Here is a 24,763-nt window from a genome sequence, read left to right as displayed (position 1 = left end):
ATTTCCAATAGTCTTTTAGTTTTGCCCACGTATTTGAGTCCACAGGTGCATTCCAGTAAGTAAATAACCAAAGTGGAGTTACAGTTCATAAAGTCTTTTATTTTGAACTCCTTTGACCCCTCTGAGTTTGAAAAAGTTTTTCTTTTAGGGTGAACAAACCTACAAATATTGCAATGGCCGCACTTATAGCTACCATTGCATTTAAGCATGTTAGATGTCACTGTAGTTTTCTTTTCCGGAAACATGCTTGGTGCTATTAGATCTTTTACATTTTTGGAATTCCTATAAACAATTTGTGGTTTTGGTGGTAGGATGTTTTGTAATACTGGGTCCATTAAAAGAATGTTCCAATTCTTATTGAATGCTTTTCTAATTTGACCCTCATGACCATTAAATGAAGTAACGAAAGGTATTTTCTCTGGTTTACCTGATACTTCCACCTTGTATTTAAGGAGTTCTGGTCTGTTCAACGATTTAGTTTTTTGAAGTGCAGTAGCAAAGAATCGTCTCTGGGTATTCCTTTTCTCTGAATCTTCCTGTATATATTTCAAGTTGTTCCTCACACGTCTTATTGTCACTACAATTACATCTTATTCTGTGGAATTGAGAGTAAGGAATATTCCTCTTCCATTTATCAAAATGGCAACTCTTAAAATGCAGGTAGCTATTAGCATCCACGGTTTTAATAAAGTTCTTAGTACAGATGCCACCAATGATAGTACCAAATCCAAAAATTCTATTTTAGTAGTGTTAAAATTAGACGTGAATTTAAGATTCATGTTGTTGTTTGAAATATGAATTAAAAATTGGTTAAAACTTGCCTCTATGCCTTCCCAAATAATCAATATATCGTCAATATATCTTTTATACAAAAATAGGTTCGTCCTAAATGGGTTGTTGGTATAAATGTAACAATTCTCCCAACATCCCATAAACAAATTTGCAAAGCTTGGTGCAAAAGTGGTGCCCATAGCCGTGCCACATATTTGACGATAAATTTGATTTAAAAACTTAAAATAATTGTGGTTAAGTATAAAACACATAAGATCACATAAGAATTCTCTTTGTAAAACATCCATAGTACCATCCAACTCAAGGATTCCCTTGCTGCATTTATACCTTTTGTGTGCTCTATACATGTGTAGAGGGATTGCACATCTATGGTTGATCAGTTATAACTCTGTTTCCACTGGACTCCCTCTAGACACTGCAACATATTCGTGATATCTTTAAGGTAAGATTCTAATTCGATTACATATTTTTGAAGAAAAAGGTCCACAAATTTAGATAAATTAGAAGTCAGTGAATCAATACCCACTATAATAGGCCTGCCCGGGGGTTCTGTTAGCGATTTATGTATCTTGGGCAAAAAATAAAATATAGGGATTCGAGGGTTAGTATTCATCAGAAATTGGAATTCCTCTTTGTTGATGATGTTGTTATGCAGACAATGTACCAAAATGGTCTTTAATTCATCTATGTAATTGTTAACTGGATCATTATCCAGCTTCTAGTATGAATTCACATCATCCAATAGTCTATGGGCTTCTTTGAGATAATAATCATAGTCCATAATGACTAACCCTCCCCCTTTGTCAGCCGGTTTTATCACTAAATCTCTGTTCTCTTTGAGATTCTTCAAGGCTTCTTTTTCCCTATTATTTAAATTCTGTTTCTTAATATTGCTTATTTCATTTTCACATAAATCCTTTTTAACCATGTCGTAAAACACGCTTATATAATTTCCTTTGGACTCTAAAGGGTAGTAAGTAGATTTCCCTTTTAGTCTGGATTTTGAAAGGGATTCGTTGTAATTTCTCATAGGTGCTGATTCCTTCCTTAAAAAATGTCTTTTCAAAGTTAGGTTACGTACATATTTGTTTAAATCACTGAAGGTGTCAAACTTGTTCATATTACTAGTGGGAGCAAAGTTCAAACCTTTACTGAGCAAAGAGATCTCTGATTTACTTAGATTGTGTTTAGATAAGTTAAAAATGCCTTTCTTAAGAGGGTCCACTACAGGTGTCGCCTTTTTGTATTTCTTCCTCCGGCCTCCCTGTATTCCTCTTCTCTGTACATTCTTTTTAAGGGGGAGGCTGTCCTTATAGTTTCCCTGAAAGTGGTTTTTTTGTTGCTCGTTAAAAGATCCTGTCCTGGGGATAAAAAAATCACTGTCGCTGTTGGAATCTAAACATTGTAGAGTAGTAAATCTATTTTTCATGTGACTTGTTCTGGGTCTGGAGGTGAGTTCATTTGCCTGTTCTCTCCTACGATCAAATCTTCTTCTAGGGACTGTAGTCCAACTTTGTCCTTCATCTACTTGCAATTTTCTAGATGCCCTTTCTTGTCCATAAAATCTACTCCAATTCTTAATTCTATTCTGCTCATAGTCTTTTTTGTCTCTGATGAATTTTCTTTCCTTGCTCTGCATGACCATTTCTTCCACCTTTTCCACTTTTTTAGTTAAAACTTTTTCATTAATCTTGTATTCCTCTTTTTCTTTAGATTCTTCCATTACCACTACCATATTTGAAATATCTTTTTCCAAATTGGACAATACAATCTTTTTTTCTTCTATTATCAATTTCATTAAATCCAAAGAGCACTTATGCAGAATGCTATCCCGACTTTTTAGGAAGTCCGGATTTTCCATGCCAAACGTGGGATTTTTTTAGGAGTCTTAAGCCCCTGGGAATTCTATTCACAGATATATAGTACTCTAATCCTCTAACATCCCACCATGCCTTTATTTCTTTTGTCAGCATTTTCTCCATCTCCCAAAACATATTATCCATGTTTTCTATGGGAGCTTTTTTATAAGGTGAATTCCATTCATTAAAATTTTTTTGACAAAAATCACTTCTCTTATTAATACGATCTCTATTTCTAAACATAATTTTGAATGTGTAGGCCGCCTCAGCCCAAAACATATCAAAAAATAGTGTAAAGAAAAATAGGTGGGTATGGCGCCAAAATATAATATCTTTATAAGTGATGTATCTTATGATACTAAATACAATTGTGTCAACCCAACCCAGTGTTAATAGGCATCAGCTCAAAGTCAAATAAATAATACTGGTAAAAGTATTAGAAAATGTATAGAAAAATAAAATGACTACAGAGTGACTGGTTTACCAAAGTGCATTAATCCTTAATAAAATTAAATAAAGCTCACAATGTGATAAAAAATGAAAGTGCCAGTGCTTATAAATAAATAATTCAACAATTTAATAAGTACACAAAATACATAGAAATAGATAAAAACGTATACATATAAAACACAATAGACCCTTTTAAGCCCGGTGGATAAAATCAGAGGAAACGGTCTAAAAAAACTCAGCATATAATATTCACTTTAAAAAAGAAACTTGTCTTTTTAAGAGAATAAATAAGTTAATAGCTTATATGAGGAAAGTGGAAAGTATTTTGCTCATTCATTGGTTCAAGAGGCAAGGCTGATTCACTCCCAATGCGTTTCATCCTGGGGACTTCATCAAGGGGATACTGTTATGGTGGGGCCCTCTCCCTTTTATACCCCCACCTTAATTCATCAGAGATTAGACAAGCGCATCACTTCCTGTTTGGCACATGCACTAATATTGATCAAAATAGTAAATTGACATAGGATGGATAAGTGCCACTGCAACTCAATTCCATTGCATTATATCTATTTATATTTTATATTTTAAAAACAATAAATCTTCACATAACAAAAGGGCAAAGTCCGTCTTCTCTCTATCACTTCCGCCCTTAATTAGTACATCACATCTGGTATCTTGCCGCTCTCTTTCAGGACCCGGATAGGTTGAAACATCACACCTCCGTCCTGGAGGCAGCGTCATCGACTTCCATCACATCCACTCTTCTCGCGGTGTCAGCTCCCTTCCGCCCACAATCAGGTCTTCCGTTCCTCCATCCTGGGGGCAGCGTCCACATCCATCACATCCGCCCTTCTCCTACCCGTTCTCGCGATGGCTGCTGTCTTGCTTCCGCCCTCCGCATCACCATAACTCCGCAAGCAGGCCTTCTGTTTCTATGGGGACATAAGTAGCGTCATCCAGATTCTAACGTACTCCTGGCATAAACGTTAGATGAATCACTTCCGCCCATACTCTCAACGTTATCTAAGATTATTAAAAAACACATGTTAGACTTTTAGTTATATTAAAAAACAATTCTCAGCCCACATATTGCTATTTGATAAAAAATCATTTGGAATCTAAAATCACATAATAACTTATCATAATTCATCAATGCGGCAACATGATCAAACCCATTAGACATATGAAAAATTGTATATGATTTTTTTGTAGTTTTTTTCACAATAGAGGGAATTGATAAAAAGTTCAAATAGATAGTTCTTCGTATAAGGACTCCAACATTTTTAACATATTTGTAATCCTCATTACAGTTTTGCAAGTACACTTATGTGTGTCACATATTATTTGCTGGCTCAGTGTTCAAGGATTCTTTCAGTTCCATATGTTCTTTGGACTTCAATCTTCATTGCTCATGTTCCCATCAGGAAATTGTCACCTACTGGAATCTCTGCAGCACCTGGTATTCCCAGGAGGTCTCCCATCCCAGTACTAACCAGGCCCACGGGTGCTTAGCTTCCAAGATCAGATGGTATTGGGCATACATCCAGTGGTATGGCTGCAATGAAGAAAGGTGACAATCTCTCGTCAATCTACCATACCTGATCTTCTCAATTAGGTCACCCTCCAAGGTACTGATCAGGCCCTCAACCATTACCAATATTGGATCAACTGTGTGGTATATTGGTAGATGGAAAATTACCACTACAAGAATGGAGCAATCTCATAGTATTCATTGAATCCCTTTGGTGTCAAAGTGTCCAGTTCAAATAACCAGTACATTTCGCGCCTTGAAAGAAGGTTTCCAAGGTCTCCTCCTCTTTCCCCTAATTTGACATGTTCAATGGCCTTGAATGTTATATCTTCCGGATTGGAATTATGTACTAGGGAAAAATGCTTGTAGACCGCATGTCCTTCTATTTTATTACGTATGTTGCGGGTATGTTCCTGGATCCTTATTTCCAATAGTCTTTTAGTTTTGCCCACGTATTTGAGGCCACAGGTGCATTCCAGTAAGTAAATAACCAAAGTGGAGTTACAGTTCATAAAGTCTTTTATTTTGAACTCCTTTGACCCCTCTGAGTTTGAAAAAGTTTTTCTTTTAGGGTGAACAAACCTACAAATATTGCAATGGCCGCACTTATAGCTACCATTGCATTTAAGCGTGTTAGATGTCACTGTAGTTTTCTTTTCCGGAAACATGCTTGGTGCTATTAGATCTTTTACATTTTTGGAATTCCTATAAACAATTTGTGGTTTTGGTGGTAGGATGTTTTGTAATACTGGGTCCATTAAAAGAATGTTCCAATTCTTATTGAATGCTTTTCTAATTTGACCCTCATGACCATTAAATGAAGTAACGAAAGGTATTTTCTCTGGTTTACCTGATACTTCCACCTTGTATTTAAGGAGTTCTGGTCTGTTCAACGATTTAGTTTTTTGAAGTGCAGTAGCAAAGAATCGTCTCTGGGTATTCCTTTTCTCTGAATCTTCCTGTATATATTTCAAGTTGTTCCTCACACGTCTTATTGTCACTACAATTACATCTTATTCTGTGGAATTGAGAGTAAGGAATATTCCTCTTCCATTTATCAAAATGGCAACTCTTAAAATGCAGGTAGCTATTAGCATCCACGGTTTTAATAAAGTTCTTAGTACAGATGCCACCAATGATAGTACCAAATCCAAAAATTCTATTTTAGTAGTGTTAAAATTAGACGTGAATTTAAGATTCATGTTGTTGTTTGAAATATGAATTAAAAATTGGTTAAAACTTGCCTCTATGCCTTCCCAAATAATCAATATATCGTCAATATATCTTTTATACAAAAATAGGTTCGTCCTAAATGGGTTGTTGGTATAAATGTAACAATTCTCCCAACATCCCATAAACAAATTTGCAAAGCTTGGTGCAAAAGTGGTGCCCATAGCCGTGCCGCATATTTGACGATAAATTTGATTTAAAAACTTAAAATAATTGTGGTTAAGTATAAAACACATAAGATCACATAAGAATTCTCTTTGTAAAACATCCATAGTACCATCCAACTCAAGGATTCCCTTGCTGCATTTATACCTTTTGTGTGCTCTATACATGTGTAGAGGGATTGCACATCTATGGTTGATCAGTTATAACTCTGTTTCCACTGGACTCCCTCTAGACACTGCAACATATTCGTGATATCTTTAAGGTAAGATTCTAATTCGATTACATATTTTTGAAGAAAAAGGTCCACAAATTTAGATAAATTAGAAGTCAGTGAATCAATACCCACTATAATAGGCCTGCCCGGGGGTTCTGTTAGCGATTTATGTATCTTGGGCAAAAAATAAAATATAGGGATTCGAGGGTTAGTATTCATCAGAAATTGGAATTCCTCTTTGTTGATGATGTTGTTATGCAGACCATGTACCAAAATGGTCTTTAATTCATCTATGTAATTGTTAACTGGATCATTATCCAGCTTCTAGTATGAATTCACATCATCCAATAGTCTATGGGCTTCTTTGAGATAATAATCATAGTCCATAATGACTAACCCTCCCCCTTTGTCAGCCGGTTTTATCACTAAATCTCTGTTCTCTTTGAGATTCTTCAAGGCTTCTTTTTCCCTATTATTTAAATTCTGTTTCTTAATATTGCTTATTTCATTTTCACATAAATCCTTTTTAACCATGTCGTAAAACACGCTTATATAATTTCCTTTGGACTCTAAAGGGTAGTAAGTAGATTTCCCTTTTAGTCTGGATTTTGAAAGGGATTCGTTGTAATTTCTCATAGGTGCTGATTCCTTCCTTAAAAAATGTCTTTTCAAAGTTAGGTTACGTACATATTTGTTTAAATCACTGAAGGTGTCAAACTTGTTCATATTACTAGTGGGAGCAAAGTTCAAACCTTTACTGAGCAAAGAGATCTCTGATTTACTTAGATTGTGTTTAGATAAGTTAAAAATGCCTTTCTTAAGAGGGTCCACTACAGGTGTCGCCTTTTTGTATTTCTTCCTCCGGCCTCCCTGTATTCCTCTTCTCTGTACATTCTTTTTAAGGGGGAGGCTGTCCTTATAGTTTCCCTGAAAGTGGTTTTTTTGTTGCTCGTTAAAAGATCCTGTCCTGGGGATAAAAAAATCACTGTCGCTGTTGGAATCTAAACATTGTAGAGTAGTAAATCTATTTTTCATGTGACTTGTTCTGGGTCTGGAGGTGAGTTCATTTGCCTGTTCTCTCCTACGATCAAATCTTCTTCTAGGGACTGTAGTCCAACTTTGTCCTTCATCTACTTGCAATTTTCTAGATGCCCTTTCTTGTCCATAAAATCTACTCCAATTCTTAATTCTATTCTGCTCATAGTCTTTTTTGTCTCTGATGAATTTTCTTTCCTTGCTCTGCATGACAATTTCTTCCACCTTTTCCACTTTTTTAGTTAAAACTTTTTCATTAATCTTGTATTCCTCTTTTTCTTTAGATTCTTCCATTACCACTACCATATTTGAAATATCTTTTTCCAAATTGGACAATACAATCTTTTTTTCTTCTATTATCAATTTCATTAAATCCAAAGAGCACTTATGCAGAATGCTATCCCGACTTTTTAGGAAGTCCGGATTTTCCATGCCAAACGTGGGATTTTTTTAGGAGTCTTAAGCCCCTGGGAATTCTATTCACAGATATATAGTACTCTAATCCTCTAACATCCCACCATGCCTTTATTTCTTTTGTCAGCATTTTCTCCATCTCCCAAAACATATTATCCATGTTTTCTATGGGAGCTTTTTTATAAGGTGAATTCCATTCATTAAAATTTTTTTGACAAAAATCACTTCTCTTATTAATACGATCTCTATTTCTAAACATAATTTTGAATGTGTAGGCCGCCTCAGCCCAAAACATATCAAAAAATAGTGTAAAGAAAAATAGGTGGGTATGGCGCCAAAATATAATATCTTTATAAGTGATGTATCTTATGATACTAAATACAATTGTGTCAACCCAACCCAGTGTTAATAGGCATCAGCTCAAAGTCAAATAAATAATACTGGTAAAAGTATTAGAAAATGTATAGAAAAATAAAATGACTACAGAGTGACTGGTTTACCAAAGTGCATTAATCCTTAATAAAATTAAATAAAGCTCACAATGTGATAAAAAATGAAAGTGCCAGTGCTTATAAATAAATAATTCAACAATTTAATAAGTACACAAAATACATAGAAATAGATAAAAACGTATACATATAAAACACAATAGACCCTTTTAAGACCGGTGGATAAAATCAGAGGAAAAGGTCTAAAAAAACTCAGCATATAATATTCACTTTAAAAAAGAAACTTGTCTTTTTAAGAGAATAAATAAGTTAATAGCTTATATGAGGAAAGTGGAAAGTATTTTGCTCATTCATTGGTTCAAGAGGCAAGGCTGATTCACTCCCAATGCGTTTCATCCTGGGGACTTCATCAAGGGGATACTGTTATGGTGGGGCCCTCTCCCTTTTATACCCCCACCTTAATTCATCAGAGATTAGACAAGCGCATCACTTCCTGTTTGGCACATGCACTAATATTGATCAAAATAGTAAATTGACATAGGATGGATAAGTGCCACTGCAACTCAATTCCATTGCATTATATCTATTTATATTTTATATTTTAAAAACAATAAATCTTCACATAACAAAAGGGCAAAGTCCGTCTTCTCTCTATCACTTCCGCCCTTAATTAGAACATCACATCTGGTATCTTGCCGCTCTCTTTCAGGACCCGGATAGGTTGAAACATCACACCTCCGTCCTGGAGGCAGCATCATCGACTTCCATCACATCCACTCTTCTCGCGGTGTCAGCTCCCTTCCGCCCACAATCAGGTCTTCCGTTCCTCCGTCCTGGGGGCAGCGTCCACATCCATCACATCCGCCCTTCTCCTACCCGTTCTCGCGATGGCTGCTGTCTTGCTTCCGCCCTCCGCATCACCATAACTCCGCAAGCAGGCCTTCTGTTTCTATGGGGACATAAGTAGCGTCATCCAGATTCTAACGTACTCCTGGCATAAACGTTAGATGAATCACTTCCGCCCATACTCTCAACGTTATCTAAGATTATTAAAAAACACATGTTAGACTTTAAGTTATATTAAAAAACAATTCTCAGCCCACATATTGCTATTTGATAAAAAATAATTTGGAATCTAAAATCACATAATAACTTATCATAATTCATCAATGCGGCAACATGATCAAACCCATTAGACATATGAAAAATTGTATATGATTTTTTTGTAGTTTTTTTCACAATAGAGGGAATTGATAAAAAGTTCAAATAGATAGTTCTTCGTATAAGGACTCCAACATTTTTAACATATTTGTAATCCTCATTACAGTTTTGCAAGTACACTTATGTGTGTCACATATTATTTGCTGGCTCAGTGTTCAAGGATTCTTTCAGTTCCATATGTTCTTTGGACTTCAATCTTCATTGCTCATGTTCCCATCAGGAAATTGTCACCTACTGGAATCTCTGCAGCACCTGGTATTCCCAGGAGGTCTCCCATCCCAGTACTAACCAGGCCCACGGGTGCTTAGCTTCCAAGATCAGATGGTATTGGGCATACATCCAGTGGTATGGCTGCAATGAAGAAAGGTGACAATCTCTCGTCAATCTACCATACCTGATCTTCTCAATTAGGTCACCCTCCAAGGTACTGATCAGGCCCTCAACCATTACCAATATTGGATCAACTGTGTGGTATATTGGTAGATGGAAAATTACCACTACAAGAATGGAGCAATCTCATAGTATTCATTGAATCCCTTTGGTGTCAAAGTGTCCAGTTCAAATAACCAGTACATTTCGCGCCTTGAAAGAAGGTTTCCAAGGTCTCCTCCTCTTTCCCCTAATTTGACATGTTCAATGGCCTTGAATGTTATATCTTCCGGATTGGAATTATGTACTAGGGAAAAATGCTTGTAGACCGCATGTCCTTCTATTTTATTACGTATGTTGCGGGTATGTTCCTGGATCCTTATTTCCAATAGTCTTTTAGTTTTGCCCACGTATTTGAGGCCACAGGTGCATTCCAGTAAGTAAATAACCAAAGTGGAGTTACAGTTCATAAAGTCTTTTATTTTGAACTCCTTTGACCCCTCTGAGTTTGAAAAAGTTTTTCTTTTAGGGTGAACAAACCTACAAATATTGCAATGGCCGCACTTATAGCTACCATTGCATTTAAGCATGTTAGATGTCACTGTAGTTTTCTTTTCCGGAAACATGCTTGGTGCTATTAGATCTTTTACATTTTTGGAATTCCTATAAACAATTTGTGGTTTTGGTGGTAGGATGTTTTGTAATACTGGGTCCATTAAAAGAATGTTCCAATTCTTATTGAATGCTTTTCTAATTTGACCCTCATGACCATTAAATGAAGTAACGAAAGGTATTTTCTCTGGTTTACCTGATACTTCCACCTTGTATTTAAGGAGTTCTGGTCTGTTCAACGATTTAGTTTTTTGAAGTGCAGTAGCAAAGAATCGTCTCTGGGTATTCCTTTTCTCTGAATCTTCCTGTATATATTTCAAGTTGTTCCTCACACGTCTTATTGTCACTACAATTACATCTTATTCTGTGGAATTGAGAGTAAGGAATATTCCTCTTCCATTTATCAAAATGGCAACTCTTAAAATGCAGGTAGCTATTAGCATCCACGGTTTTAATAAAGTTCTTAGTACAGATGCCACCAATGATAGTACCAAATCCAAAAATTCTATTTTAGTAGTGTTAAAATTAGACGTGAATTTAAGATTCATGTTGTTGTTTGAAATATGAATTAAAAATTGGTTAAAACTTGCCTCTATGCCTTCCCAAATAATCAATATATCGTCAATATATCTTTTATACAAAAATAGGTTCGTCCTAAATGGGTTGTTGGTATAAATGTAACAATTCTCCCAACATCCCATAAACAAATTTGCAAAGCTTGGTGCAAAAGTGGTGCCCATAGCCGTGCCGCATATTTGACGATAAATTTGATTTAAAAACTTAAAATAATTGTGGTTAAGTATAAAACACATAAGATCACATAAGAATTCTCTTTGTAAAACATCCATAGTACCATCCAACTCAAGGATTCCCTTGCTGCATTTATACCTTTTGTGTGCTCTATACATGTGTAGAGGGATTGCACATCTATGGTTGATCAGTTATAACTCTGTTTCCACTGGACTCCCTCTAGACACTGCAACATATTCGTGATATCTTTAAGGTAAGATTCTAATTTGATTACATATTTTTGAAGAAAAAGGTCCACAAATTTAGATAAATTAGAAGTCAGTGAATCAATACCCGCTATAATAGGCCTGCCCGGGGGTTCTGTTAGCGATTTATGTATCTTGGGCAAAAAATAAAATATAGGGATTCGAGGGTTAGTATTCATCAGAAATTGGAATTCCTCTTTGTTGATGATGTTGTTATGCAGACCATGTACCAAAATGGTCTTTAATTCATCTATGTAATTGTTAACTGGATCATTATCCAGCTTCTAGTATGAATTCACATCATCCAATAGTCTATGGGCTTCTTTGAGATAATAATCATAGTCCATAATGACTAACCCTCCCCCTTTGTCAGCCGGTTTTATCACTAAATCTCTGTTCTCTTTGAGATTCTTCAAGGCTTCTTTTTCCCTATTATTTAAATTCTGTTTCTTAATATTGCTTATTTCATTTTCACATAAATCCTTTTTAACCATGTCGTAAAACACGCTTATATAATTTCCTTTGGACTCTAAAGGGTAGTAAGTAGATTTCCCTTTTAGTCTGGATTTTGAAAGGGATTCGTTGTAATTTCTCATAGGTGCTGATTCCTTCCTTAAAAAATGTCTTTTCAAAGTTAGGTTACGTACATATTTGTTTAAATCACTGAAGGTGTCAAACTTGTTCATATTACTAGTGGGAGCAAAGTTCAAACCTTTACTGAGCAAAGAGATCTCTGATTTACTTAGATTGTGTTTAGATAAGTTAAAAATGCCTTTCTTAAGAGGGTCCACTACAGGTGTCGCCTTTTTGTATTTCTTCCTCCGGCCTCCCTGTATTCCTCTTCTCTGTACATTCTTTTTAAGGGGGAGGCTGTCCTTATAGTTTCCCTGAAAGTGGTTTTTTTGTTGCTCGTTAAAAGATCCTGTCCTGGGGATAAAAAAATCACTGTCGCTGTTGGAATCTAAACATTGTAGAGTAGTAAATCTATTTTTCATGTGACTTGTTCTGGGTCTGGAGGTGAGTTCATTTGCCTGTTCTCTCCTACGATCAAATCTTCTTCTAGGGACTGTAGTCCAACTTTGTCCTTCATCTACTTGCAATTTTCTAGATGCCCTTTCTTGTCCATAAAATCTACTCCAATTCTTAATTCTATTCTGCTCATAGTCTTTTTTGTCTCTGATGAATTTTCTTTCCTTGCTCTGCATGACCATTTCTTCCACCTTTTCCACTTTTTTAGTTAAAACTTTTTCATTAATCTTGTATTCCTCTTTTTCTTTAGATTCTTCCATTACCACTACCATATTTGAAATATCTTTTTCCAAATTGGACAATACAATCTTTTTTTCTTCTATTATCAATTTCATTAAATCCAAAGAGCACTTATGCAGAATGCTATCCCGACTTTTTAGGAAGTCCGGATTTTCCATGCCAAACGTGGGATTTTTTTAGGAGTCTTAAGCCCCTGGGAATTCTATTCACAGATATATAGTACTCTAATCCTCTAACATCCCACCATGCCTTTATTTCTTTTGTCAGCATTTTCTCCATCTCCCAAAACATATTATCCATGTTTTCTATGGGAGCTTTTTTATAAGGTGAATTCCATTCATTAAAATTTTTTTGACAAAAATCACTTCTCTTATTAATACGATCTCTATTTCTAAACATAATTTTGAATGTGTAGGCCGCCTCAGCCCAAAACATATCAAAAAATAGTGTAAAGAAAAATAGGTGGGTATGGCGCCAAAATATAATATCTTTATAAGTGATGTATCTTATGATACTAAATACAATTGTGTCAACCCAACCCAGTGTTAATAGGCATCAGCTCAAAGTCAAATAAATAATACTGGTAAAAGTATTAGAAAATGTATAGAAAAATAAAATGACTACAGAGTGACTGGTTTACCAAAGTGCATTAATCCTTAATAAAATTAAATAAAGCTCACAATGTGATAAAAAATGAAAGTGCCAGTGCTTATAAATAAATAATTCAACAATTTAATAAGTACACAAAATACATAGAAATAGATAAAAACGTATACATATAAAACACAATAGACCCTTTTAAGACCGGTGGATAAAATCAGAGGAAAAGGTCTAAAAAAACTCAGCATATAATATTCACTTTAAAAAAGAAACTTGTCTTTTTAAGAGAATAAATAAGTTAATAGCTTATATGAGGAAAGTGGAAAGTATTTTGCTCATTCATTGGTTCAAGAGGCAAGGCTGATTCACTCCCAATGCGTTTCATCCTGGGGACTTCATCAAGGGGATACTGTTATGGTGGGGCCCTCTCCCTTTTATACCCCCACCTTAATTCATCAGAGATTAGACAAGCGCATCACTTCCTGTTTGGCACATGCACTAATATTGATCAAAATAGTAAATTGACATAGGATGGATAAGTGCCACTGCAACTCAATTCCATTGCATTATATCTATTTATATTTTATATTTTAAAAACAATAAATCTTCACATAACAAAAGGGCAAAGTCCGTCTTCTCTCTATCACTTCCGCCCTTAATTAGAACATCACATCTGGTATCTTGCCGCTCTCTTTCAGGACCCGGATAGGTTGAAACATCACACCTCCGTCCTGGAGGCAGCATCATCGACTTCCATCACATCCACTCTTCTCGCGGTGTCAGCTCCCTTCCGCCCACAATCAGGTCTTCCGTTCCTCCGTCCTGGGGGCAGCGTCCACATCCATCACATCCGCCCTTCTCCTACCCGTTCTCGCGATGGCTGCTGTCTTGCTTCCGCCCTCCGCATCACCATAACTCCGCAAGCAGGCCTTCTGTTTCTATGGGGACATAAGTAGCGTCATCCAGATTCTAACGTACTCCTGGCATAAACGTTAGATGAATCACTTCCGCCCATACTCTCAACGTTATCTAAGATTATTAAAAAACACATGTTAGACTTTAAGTTATATTAAAAAACAATTCTCAGCCCACATATTGCTATTTGATAAAAAATAATTTGGAATCTAAAATCACATAATAACTTATCATAATTCATCAATGCGGCAACATGATCAAACCCATTAGACATATGAAAAATTGTATATGATTTTTTTGTAGTTTTTTTCACAATAGAGGGAATTGATAAAAAGTTCAAATAGATAGTTCTTCGTATAAGGACTCCAACATTTTTAACATATTTGTAATCCTCATTACAGTTTTGCAAGTACACTTATGTGTGTCACATATTATTTGCTGGCTCAGTGTTCAAGGATTCTTTCAGTTCCATATGTTCTTTGGACTTCAATCTTCATTGCTCATGTTCCCATCAGGAAATTGTCACCTACTGGAATCTCTGCAGCACCTGGTATTCCCAGGAGGTCTCCCATCCCAGTACTAACCAGGCCCACGGGTGCTTAGCTTCCAAGATCAGATGGTATTGGGCATACATCCAGTGGTATGGCTGCAATGAAGAAAGGTGACAATCTCTCGTCAATCTACCATACCTGATCTTCTCAATTAGGTCACCCTCCAAGGTACTGATCAGGCCCTCAACCATTACCAATATTGGATCAACTGTGTGGTATATTGGTAGATGGAAAATTACCACTACAAGAATGGAGCAATCTCATAGTATTCATTGAATCCCTTTGGTGTCAAAGTGTCCAGTTCAAATAACCAGTACATTTCGCGCCTTGAAAGAAGGTTTCCAAGGTCTCCTCCTCTTTCCCCTAATTTGACATGTTCAATGGCCTTGAATGTTATATCTTCCGGATTGGAATTATGTACTAGGGAAAAATGCTTGTAGACCGCATGTCCTTCTATTTTATTACGTATGTTGCGGGTATGTTCCTGGATCCTTATTTCCAATAGTCTTTTAGTTTTGCCCACGTATTTGAGGCCACAGGTGCATTCCAGTAAGTAAATAACCAAAGTGGAGTTACAGTTCATAAAGTCTTTTATTTTGAACTCCTTTGACCCCTCTGAGTTTGAAAAAGTTTTTCTTTTAGGGTGAACAAACCTACAAATATTGCAATGGCCGCACTTATAGCTACCATTGCATTTAAGCGTGTTAGATGTCACTGTAGTTTTCTTTTCCGGAAACATGCTTGGTGCTATTAGATCTTTTACATTTTTGGAATTCCTATAAACAATTTGTGGTTTTGGTGGTAGGATGTTTTGTAATACTGGGTCCATTAAAAGAATGTTCCAATTCTTATTGAATGCTTTTCTAATTTGACCCTCATGACCATTAAATGAAGTAACGAAAGGTATTTTCTCTGGTTTACCTGATACTTCCACCTTGTATTTAAGGAGTTCTGGTCTGTTCAACGATTTAGTTTTTTGAAGTGCAGTAGCAAAGAATCGTCTCTGGGTATTCCTTTTCTCTGAATCTTCCTGTATATATTTCAAGTTGTTCCTCACACGTCTTATTGTCACTACAATTACATCTTATTCTGTGGAATTGAGAGTAAGGAATATTCCTCTTCCATTTATCAAAATGGCAACTCTTAAAATGCAGGTAGCTATTAGCATCCACGGTTTTAATAAAGTTCTTAGTACACATGCCACCAATGATAGTACCAAATCCAAAAATTCTATTTTAGTAGTGTAAAAATTAGACGTGAATTTAAGATTCATGTTGTTGTTTGAAATATGAATTAAAAATTGGTTAAAACTTGCCTCTATGCCTTCCCAAATAATCAATATATCGTCAATATATCTTTTATACAAAAATAGGTTCGTCCTAAATGGGTTGTTGGTATAAATGTAACAATTCTCCCAACATCCCATAAACAAATTTGCAAAGCTTGGTGCAAAAGTGGTGCCCATAGCCGTGCCGCATATTTGACGATAAATTTGATTTAAAAACTTAAAATAATTGTGGTTAAGTATAAAACACATAAGATCACATAAGAATTCTCTTTGTAAAACATCCATAGTACCATCCAACTCAAGGATTCCCTTGCTGCATTTATACCTTTTGTGTGCTCTATACATGTGTAGAGGGATTGCACATCTATGGTTGATCAGTTATAACTCTGTTTCCACTGGACTCCCTCTAGACACTGCAACATATTCGTGATATCTTTAAGGTAAGATTCTAATTTGATTACATATTTTTGAAGAAAAAGGTCCACAAATTTAGATAAATTAGAAGTCAGTGAATCAATACCCGCTATAATAGGCCTGCCCGGGGGTTCTGTTAGCGATTTATGTATCTTGGGCAAAAAATAAAATATAGGGATTCGAGGGTTAGTATTCATCAGAAATTGGAATTCCTCTTTGTTGATGATGTTGTTATGCAGACCATGTACCAAAATGGTCCTTAATTCATCTATGTAATTGTTAACTGGATCATTATCCAGCTTCTCGTATGAATTCACATCATCCAATAGTCTATGGGCTTCTTTGAGATAATAATCATAGTCCATAATGACTAACCCTCCCCCTTTGTCAGCCGGTTTTATCACTAAATCTCTGTTCTCTTTGAGATTCTTCAAGGCTTCTTTTTCCCTATTATTTAAATTCTGTTTCTTAATATTGCTTATTTCATTTTCACATAAATCCTTTTTAACCATGTCGTAAAACACGCTTATATAATTTCCTTTGGACTCTAAAGGGTAGTAAGTAGATTTCCCTTTTAGTCTGGATTTTGAAAGGGATTCGTTATAATTTCTCATAGGTGCTGATTCCTTCCTTAAAAAATGTCTTTTCAAAGTTAGGTTACGTACATATTTGTTTAAATCACTGAAGGTGTCAAACTTGTTCATATTACTAGTGGGAGCAAAGTTCAAACCTTTACTGAGCAAAGAGATCTCTGATTTACTTAGATTGTGTTTAGATAAGTTAAAAATGCCTTTCTTAAGAGGGTCCACTACAGGTGTCGCCTTTTTGTATTTCTTCCTCCGGCCTCCCTGTATTCCTCTTCTCCGTACATTCTTTTTAAGGGGGAGGCTGTCCTTATAGTTTCCCTGAAAGTGGTTTTTTTGTTGCTCGTTAAAAGATCCTGTCCTGGGGATAAAAAAATCACTGTCGCTGTTGGAATCTAAACATTGTAGAGTAGTAAATCTATTTTTCATGTGACTTGTTCTGGGTCTGGAGGTGAGTTCATTTGCCTGTTCTCTCCTACGATCAAATCTTCTTCTAGGGACTGTAGTCCAACTTTGTCCTTCATCTACTTGCAATTTTCTAGATGCCCTTTCTTGTCCATAAAATCTACTCCAATTCTTAATTCTATTCTGCTCATAGTCTTTTTTGTCTCTGATGAATTTTCTTTCCTTGCTCTGCATGACCATTTCTTCCACCTTTTCCACTTTTTTAGTTAAAACTTTTTCATTAATCTTGTATTCCTCTTTTTCTTTAGATCCTTCCATTACCACTACCATATTTGAAATATCTTTTTCCAAATTGGACAATACAATCTTTTTTTCTTCTATTATCAATTTCATTAAATCCAAAGAGCACTTATGCAGAATGCTATCCCGACTTTTTAGGAAGTCCGGATTTTCCATGCCAAACGTGGGATTTTTTAGGAGTCTTAAGCCCCTGGGAATTCTATTCACAGATATATAGTGCTCTAATCCTCTAACATCCCACCATGCCTTTATTTCTTTTGTCAGCATTTTCTCCATCTCCCAAAACATATTATCCATGTTTTCTATGGGAGCTTTTTTATAAGGTGAATTCCATTCATTAAAATTTTTTTGACAAAAATCACTTCTCTTATTAATACGATCTCTATTTCTAAACATAATTTTGAATGTGTAGGCCGCCTCAGCCCAAAACATATCAAAAAATAGTGTAAAGAAAAATAGGTGGGTATGGCGCCAAAATATAATATCTTTATAAGTGATGTATCTTATGATACTAAATACAATTGTGTCAACCCAACCCAGTGTTAATAGGCATCAGCTCAAAGTCAAATAAATAATACTGGTAAAAGTATTAGAAAATGTATAGAAAAATAAAATGACTACAGAGCGACTGGTTTACCAAAGTGCATTAATCCTTAATAAAATTAAATAAAGCTCACAATGTGATAAAAAATGAAAGTGCCAGTGCTTATAAATAAATAATTCAACAATTTAATAAGTACACAAAATACATAGAAATAGATAAAAACGTATACATATAAAACACAATAGACCCTTTTAAGACCGGTGGATAAAATCAGAGGAAAAGGTCTAAAAAAACTCAGCATATAATATTCACTTTAAAAAAGAAACTTGTCTTTTTAAGAGAATAAATAAGTTAATAGCTTATATGAGGAAAGTGGAAAGTATTTTGCTCATTCATTGGTTCAAGAGGCAAGGCTGATTCACTCCCAATGCGTTTCATCCTGGGGACTTCATCAAGGGGATACTGTTATGGTGGGGCCCTCTCCCTTTTATACCCCCACCTTAATTCATCAGAGATTAGACAAGCGCATCACTTCCTGTTTGGCACATGCACTAATATTGATCAAAATAGTAAATTGACATAGGATGGATAAGTGCCACTGCAACTCAATTCCATTGCATTATATCTATTTATATTTTATATTTTAAAAACAATAAATCTTCACATAACAAAAGGGCAAAGTCCGTCTTCTCTCTATCACTTCCGCCCTTAATTAGTACATCACATCTGGTATCTTGCCGCTCTCTTTCAGGACCCGGATAGGTTGAAACATCACACCTCCGTCCTGGAGGCAGCGTCATCGACTTCCATCACATCCACTCTACTCGCGGTGTCAGCTCCCTTCCGCCCACAATCAGGTCTTCCGTTCCTCCGTCCTGGGGGCAGCGTCCACATCCATCACATCCGCCCTTCTCCTACCCGTTCTCGCGATGGCTGCTGTCTTGCTTCCGCCCTCCGCATCACCATAACTCCGCAAGCAGGCCTTCTGTTTCTATGGGGACATAAGTAGCGTCATCCAGATTCTAACGTACTCCTGGCATAAACGTTAGATGAATCACTTCCGCCCATACTCTCAACGTTATCTAAGATTATTAAAAAACACATGTTAGACTTTTAGTTATATTAAAAAACAATTCTCAGCCCACATATTGCTATTTGATAAAAAATAATTTGGAATCTAAAATCACATAATAACTTATCATAATTCATCAATGCGGCAACATGATCAAACCCATTAGACATATGAAAAATTGTATATGATTTTTTTGTAGTTTTTTTCACAATAGAGGGAATTGATAAAAAGTTCAAATAGATAGTTCTTCGTATAAGGACTCCAACATTTTTAACATATTTGTAATCCTCATTACAGTTTTGCAAGTACACTTATGTGTGTCACATATTATTTGCTGGCTCAGTGTTCAAGGATTCTTTCAGTTCCATATGTTCTTTGGACTTCAATCTTCATTGCTCATGTTCCCATCAGGAAATTGTCACCTACTGGAATCTCTGCAGCACCTGGTATTCCCAGGAGGTCTCCCATCCCAGTACTAACCAGGCCCACGGGTGCTTAGCTTCCAAGATCAGATGGTATTGGGCATACATCCAGTGGTATGGCTGCAATGAAGAAAGGTGACAATCTCTCGTCAATCTACCATACCTGATCTTCTCAATTAGGTCACCCTCCAAGGTACTGATCAGGCCCTCAACCATTACCAATATTGGATCAACTTTGTGGTATATTGGTAGATGGAAAATTACCACTACAAGAATGGAGCAATCTCATAGTATTCATTGAATCCCTTTGGTGTCAAAGTGTCCAGTTCAAATAACCAGTACATTTCGCGCCTTGAAAGAAGGTTTCCAAGGTCTCCTCCTCTTTCCCCTAATTTGACATGTTCAATGGCCTTGAATGTTATATCTTCCGGATTGGAATTATGTACTAGGGAAAAATGCTTGTAGACCGCATGTCCTTCTATTTTATTACGTATGTTGCGGGTATGTTCCTGGATCCTTATTTCCAATAGTCTTTTAGTTTTGCCCACGTATTTGAGGCCACAGGTGCATTCCAGTAAGTAAATAACCAAAGTGGAGTTACAGTTCATAAAGTCTTTTATTTTGAACTCCTTTGACCCCTCTGAGTTTGAAAAAGTTTTTCTTTTAGGGTGAACAAACCTACAAATATTGCAATGGCCGCACTTATAGCTACCATTGCATTTAAGCGTGTTAGATGTCACTGTAGTTTTCTTTTCCGGAAACATGCTTGGTGCTATTAGATCTTTTACATTTTTGGAATTCCTATAAACAATTTGTGGTTTTGGTGGTAGGATGTTTTGTAATACTGGGTCCATTAAAAGAATGTTCCAATTCTTATTGAATGCTTTTCTAATTTGACCCTCATGACCATTAAATGAAGTAACGAAAGGTATTTTCTCTGGTTTACCTGATACTTCCACCTTGTATTTAAGGAGTTCTGGTCTGTTCAACGATTTAGTTTTTTGAAGTGCAGTAGCAAAGAATCGTCTCTGGGTATTCCTTTTCTCTGAATCTTCCTGTATATATTTCAAGTTGTTCCTCACACGTCTTATTGTCACTACATTTACATCTTATTCTGTGGAATTGAGAGTAAGGAATATTCCTCTTCCATTTATCAAAATGGCAACTCTTAAAATGCAGGTAGCTATTAGCATCCACGGTTTTAATAAAGTTCTTAGTACAGATGCCACCAATGATAGTACCAAATCCAAAAATTCTATTTTAGTAGTGTTAAAATTAGACGTGAATTTAAGATTCATGTTGTTGTTTGAAATATGAATTAAAAATTGGTTAAAACTTGCCTCTATGCCTTCCCAAATAATCAATATATCGTCAATATATCTTTTATACAAAAATAGGTTCGTCCTAAATGGGTTGTTGGTATAAATGTAACAATTCTCCCAACATCCCATAAACAAATTTGCAAAGCTTGGTGCAAAAGTGGTGCCCATAGCCGTGCCGCATATTTGACGATAAATTTGATTTAAAAACTTAAAATAATTGTGGTTAAGTATAAAACACATAAGATCACATAAGAATTCTCTTTGTAAAACATCCATAGTACCATCCAACTCAAGGATTCCCTTGCTGCATTTATACCTTTTGTGTGCTCTATACATGTGTAGAGGGATTGCACATCTATGGTTGATCAGTTATAACTCTGTTTCCACTGGACTCCCTCTAGACACTGCAACATATTCGTGATATCTTTAAGGTAAGATTCTAATTTGATTACATATTTTTGAAGAAAAAGGTCCACAAATTTAGATAAATTAGAAGTCAGTGAATCAATACCCGCTATAATAGGCCTGCCCGGGGGTCCTGTTAGCGATTTATGTATCTTGGGCAAAAAATAAAATATAGGGATTCGAGGGTTAGTATTCATCAGAAATTGGAATTCCTCTTTGTTGATGATGTTGTTATGCAGACCATGTACCAAAATGGTCCTTAATTCATCTATGTAATTGTTAACTGGATCATTATCCAGCTTCTCGTATGAATTCACATCATCCAATAGTCTATGGGCTTCTTTGAGATAATAATCATAGTCCATAATGACTAACCCTCCCCCTTTGTCAGCCGGTTTTATCACTAAATCTCTGTTCTCTTTGAGATTCTTCAAGGCTTCTTTTTCCCTATTATTTAAATTCTGTTTCTTAATATTGCTTATTTCATTTTCACATAAATCCTTTTTAACCATGTCGTAAAACACGCTTATATAATTTCCTTTGGACTCTAAAGGGTAGTAAGTAGATTTCCCTTTTAGTCTGGATTTTGAAAGGGATTCGTTATAATTTCTCATAGGTGCTGATTCCTTCCTTAAAAAATGTCTTTTCAAAGTTAGGTTACGTACATATTTGTTTAAATCACTGAAGGTGTCAAACTTGTTCATATTACTAGTGGGAGCAAAGTTCAAACCTTTACTGAGCAAAGAGATCTCTGATTTACTTAGATTGTGTTTAGATAAGTTAAAAATGCCTTTCTTAAGAGGGTCCACTACAGGTGTCGCCTTTTTGTATTTCTTCCTCCGGCCTCCCTGTATTCCTCTTCTCCGTACATTCTTTTTAAGGGGGAGGCTGTCCTTATAGTTTCCCTGAAAGTGGTTTTTTTGTTGCTCGTTAAAAGATCCTGTCCTGGGGATAAAAAAATCACTGTCGCTGTTGGAATCTAAACATTGTAGAGTAGTAAATCTATTTTTCATGTGACTTGTTCTGGGTCTGGAGGTGAGTTCATTTGCCTGTTCTCTCCTACGATCAAATCTTCTTCTAGGGACTGTAGTCCAACTTTGTCCTTCATCTACTTGCAATTTTCTAGATGCCCTTTCTTGTCCATAAAATCTACTCCAATTCTTAATTCTATTCTGCTCATAGTCTTTTTTGTCTCTGATGAATTTTCTTTCCTTGCTCTGCATGACCATTTCTTCCACCTTTTCCACTTTTTTAGTTAAAACTTTTTCATTAATCTTGTATTCCTCTTTTTCTTTAGATTCTTCCATTACCACTACCATATTTGAAATATCTTTTTCCAAATTGGACAATACAATCTTTTTTTCTTCTATTATCAATTTCATTAAATCCAAAGAGCACTTATGCAGAATGCTATCCCGACTTTTTAGGAAGTCCGGATTTTCCATGCCAAACGTGGGATTTTTTAGGAGTCTTAAGCCCCTGGGAATTCTATTCACAGATATATAGTGCTCTAATCCTCTAACATCCCACCATGCCTTTATTTCTTTTGTCAGCATTTTCTCCATCTCCCAAAACATATTATCCATGTTTTCTATGGGAGCTTTTTTATAAGGTGAATTCCATTCATTAAAATTTTTTTGACAAAAATCACTTCTCTTATTAATACGATCTCTATTTCTAAACATAATTTTGAATGTGTAGGCCGCCTCAGCCCAAAACATATCAAAAAATAGTGTAAAGAAAAATAGGTGGGTATGGCGCCAAAATATAATATCTTTATAAGTGATGTATCTTATGATACTAAATACAATTGTGTCAACCCAACCCAGTGTTAATAGGCATCAGCTCAAAGTCAAATAAATTATACTGGTAAAAGTATTAGAAAATGTATAGAAAAATAAAATGACTACAGAGCGACTGGTTTACCAAAGTGCATTAATCCTTAATAAAATTAAATAAAGCTCACAATGTGATAAAAAATGAAAGTGCCAGTGCTTATAAATAAATAATTCAACAATTTAATAAGTACACAAAATACATAGAAATAGATAAAAACGTATACATATAAAACACAATAGACCCTTTTAAGACCGGTGGATAAAATCAGAGGAAAAGGTCTAAAAAAACTCAGCATATAATATTCACTTTAAAAAAGAAACTTGTCTTTTTAAGAGAATAAATAAGTTAATAGCTTATATGAGGAAAGTGGAAAGTATTTTGCTCATTCATTGGTTCAAGAGGCAAGGCTGATTCACTCCCAATGCGTTTCATCCTGGGGACTTCATCAAGGGGATACTGTTATGGTGGGGCCCTCTCCCTTTTATACCCCCACCTTAATTCATCAGAGATTAGACAAGCGCATCACTTCCTGTTTGGCACATGCACTAATATTGATCAAAATAGTAAATTGACATAGGATGGATAAGTGCCACTGCAACTCAATTCCATTGCATTATATCTATTTATATTTTATATTTTAAAAACAATAAATCTTCACATAACAAAAGGGCAAAGTCCGTCTTCTCTCTATCACTTCCGCCCTTAATTAGTACATCACATCTGGTATCTTGCCGCTCTCTTTCAGGACCCGGATAGGTTGAAACATCACACCTCCGTCCTGGAGGCAACGTCATCGACTTCCATCACATCCACTCTTCTCGCGGTGTCAGCTCCCTTCCGCCCACAATCAGGTCTTCCGTTCCTCCGTCCTGGGGGCAGCGTCCACATCCATCACATCCGCCCTTCTCCTGCCCGTTCTCGCGATGGCTGCTGTCTTGCTTCCGCCCTCCGCATCACCATAACTCCGCAAGCAGGCCTTCTGTTTCTATGGGGACATAAGTAGCGTCATCCAGATTCTAACGTACTCCTGGCATAAACGTTAGATGAATCACTTCCGCCCATTATCTCAACGTTATCTAAGATTATTAAAAAACACATGTTAGACTTTAAGTTATATTAAAAAACAATTCTCAGCCCACATATTGCTATTTGATAAAAAATAATTTGGAATCTAAAATCACATAATAACTTATCATAATTCATCAATGCGGCAACATGATCAAACCCATTAGACATATGAAAAATTGTATATGATTTTTTAGTAGTTTTTTTCATAATAGAGGGAATTGATAAAAAGTTCAAATAGATAGTTCTTCGTATAAGGACTCCAACATTTTTAACATATTTGTAATCCTCATTACAGTTTTGCAAGTACACTTATGTGTGTCACATATTATTTGCTGGCTCAGTGTTCAAGGATTCTTTCAGTTCCATATGTTCTTTGGACTTCAATCTTCATTGCTCATGTTCCCATCAGGAAATTGTCACCTACTGGAA

At 35.8% G+C, this 24,763-nt stretch overlaps 4 pseudogenes; all 4 read right to left on the bottom strand.

The window, feature by feature from the left end:
* Positions 1 to 4,545: 4,545 nt before the first annotated feature.
* LOC148506136 (5S ribosomal RNA) lies at positions 4,546 to 4,664 on the bottom strand (annotated as a pseudogene).
* Positions 4,665 to 9,600: 4,936 nt separating this feature from the next.
* LOC148506135 (5S ribosomal RNA) lies at positions 9,601 to 9,719 on the bottom strand (annotated as a pseudogene).
* A 4,936-nt stretch (positions 9,720 to 14,655) lies between these two features.
* LOC148506134 (5S ribosomal RNA) lies at positions 14,656 to 14,774 on the bottom strand (annotated as a pseudogene).
* A 4,935-nt stretch (positions 14,775 to 19,709) lies between these two features.
* LOC148506133 (5S ribosomal RNA) lies at positions 19,710 to 19,828 on the bottom strand (annotated as a pseudogene).
* Between the last annotated feature and the right edge of the window lie 4,935 nt (positions 19,829 to 24,763).

This window comes from Taudactylus pleione, unplaced genomic scaffold (genome assembly GCF_031769625.1).
Source record: "Taudactylus pleione unplaced genomic scaffold, aTauple2 ptg000423l, whole genome shotgun sequence".
NCBI lineage: Eukaryota > Metazoa > Chordata > Amphibia > Anura > Myobatrachidae > Taudactylus > Taudactylus pleione.
The sequence above is the reverse complement of the archived record's forward strand: the minus strand, read 5'-3'. Positions and strand labels throughout refer to the sequence as shown.